The sequence below is a fragment of the Etheostoma spectabile genome, chromosome 15, assembly GCF_008692095.1.
Source record: "Etheostoma spectabile isolate EspeVRDwgs_2016 chromosome 15, UIUC_Espe_1.0, whole genome shotgun sequence".
NCBI classification, from domain to species: Eukaryota; Metazoa; Chordata; class Actinopteri; order Perciformes; family Percidae; genus Etheostoma; species Etheostoma spectabile.
In genome coordinates, this window is record NC_045747.1 from 32705277 (window position 1) to 32707813 (window position 2537).

Genomic DNA, 2537 nt, shown 5'->3' on the forward strand with positions numbered 1-2537 from the left:
TACTTATACTTTACTTGAGTCTTCTCTTATAATGCCATTTTCTACCCCGCTACCCAGCTAACAATTTTTGGTTCCCAGAACGTTCTGAGAACGTTCGTATTTGGTTGTGGGAACGTTCCCTGAAGGTTTGTTTTGGTTGTAGTTTGGTTGTCTGTTGGTTAATTGGAAGGTTTTCTTAACGTTCCGGGAACGTTCGTTTTTGGTTACAGCGAACGTTCTCGGAACGTTCCCCTAACGTTCTCTAAAAGTTACAACCTTTAGAGAACGTTAGGCGAACGTTCCGAAAACGTTGCAACCTTTAGCAAACGTTAGGGGAACGTTCCCTTAACGTTGCAACCTTTAGAGAACGTTAGGGGAACGTTCCCTTAACGTTGCAACGTTTAGAGAACGTTAGGGGAACGTTCCCTTAGCGTTGCAACCCTCAGCGAACGTTACGGAACGGTCTCTTAACGTTAGGGGAACGTTAGCTGTAACCATCAACGAACGTTCCCAGAACGTTAAGAAAAGATTAGATTTCCCTTACCTTCAAAAAAACTAACACCAGTAGGCCTACCATTTGTGTGTATGTATGTACTGTAAATACACACGTACATACATACAAAAGTTATATTAGTAGATATGAATGAACAGGCAAACTTGATGGCATTTCAAAACTTTAATATTCAAACAACTGAAAAAAATACAACAAAGATAAGGATGTAGTGTAAATGTCGTGCAACATGCATAAAGATGTGTCTGTAAAGTTTGTGCAAAATAAGTCACTAAAAAAAAATATATAAATTAAAAAGTTAAAAAGGGGCTCCATGGTTTCACGGCTCAGTCCTTCTCAGCTGGCCTATAAAGAAATTCATATTTGAGGGATAATGTAGAGCCAGCCGGTCATATTGCTAATTATCGCGCTTGGGGTCAGCCTTAAGGGATAGCAGCACGTTGTTCAGTGAGAAGATTTTTCTTGACAGCAGAGGGAAGACGCCGTCCCTCAGCCTGGTGGCGCTGGCCCTGATGCTGGGTCGTTCCTGTCTGATTGGAGGGAAGCAAAAGTCCCTTTCAGGGTGGGAGTCCCCCATGATCAGGCAGTGGCGGGAGAAGTACTCACACCCTGTACTTAGTAAATGCACTGATACCAGTGTCAAAATACTTTGTTACAAGTAAAACTCCCGCATTGAAAATGTTTATTTCAATAAAATATGCAAGTATCATCTGGAAAATGTATTAAAGTAAAATATTAAAAGTAAAGTACTCAATGCAAAAAAAATCCTCCTGTTGTAGAAACTGGAAACGGTCCAAACAGTGCTGTGTTATCTGCTAATCATTCAGCTGGACTTGTAGACCTGTATATTGTTGGGTAGTTTCATTTAATAATAACATCGTATTTATGAACTACATGTGTTTTAATGCATAAAATCTATTTGTAAAGTAACTAAAGGTGTCAGAATAATGCAGTGAAGGACTGTAAAAGTACAATAGTTCTCTCGAAATGTATACATTTCAGAGAGAACTATTGTACTTTACAGTCAGTAAAAACAGGGTGCATATCATGTTTGTCTCTATCATGTTTGTTTCTCTGTCTTTTTTCAGCTCAGCAGATAACACTTCCTCACCACCTGCATGTAAGTTGTTTTTTTATATATATATTTGTCTAATATAATAGAATAGGTTCATATTTTGTATGGGTGTGCAGGCAACCTATCAACTTCATCTATATAATACATATATATTATTATTATATGTATCAACGACATGCAGGAAACCAGCTGGTTGCTCAGAGCAGGATGAGTCTGTGGTGACCCTACCACGGACTGCCTTCATCTGGGACCAGTTGAAGTACGGTTGCTTTGATTTTTGCATTTGCAATGAAGTACAATAATGGAAGGATCAATAGAGTAACATAACGTTTTTGTTTTAAACAGAAGAACTCACACAGAGGAGGTGGCTCAGACATGGAGATCAAAATGAGAGGTAAGACTCGGGTGTGTGTGTGTGTGTGTGGTGCACACATAGGCCTGCCCTAAGACAAACACTATAATTGCATAAAATCTAATATCTTAACTGAAATGACTTTCTCTACAAAATGAGATTGTACAAGCTCTACACTGTATGTAATATGTGTACATATGTTTTACAGCAACTTTCCTGTCGACCCTCGGTTGTACTGGAGGTGATGCCATCCGCCACATGCTGCTGAGACAGGACAGCTTGCGGGGAAGAAGACACAAGAAAGCCTTCAGGACTGGCTGTATGCACGAGGTTATAACAGGCAGGTGTTATTTTATTGTTCACATTAGTATTATGTTAGCTTGGCTGACAGAGGTTTTAATTGACTTATAACTTTGCTTCATTGGACTTCTACTTAGCGGCTGCCAGAAAAACTTCCTGGCGACTGCTGCAGAAGCGGAGGATTGATTGGGCAAGTTCTGAAGTTTGCCCCCCCACAGACGGTAAATTGAAGTTCTTCTGCGTTATGTTCATAATAAAGTTCATCAAAAAAAATTTGTTCAATGTGTTCATTCTTAGATTACATGTCTAACTTTTGTTTA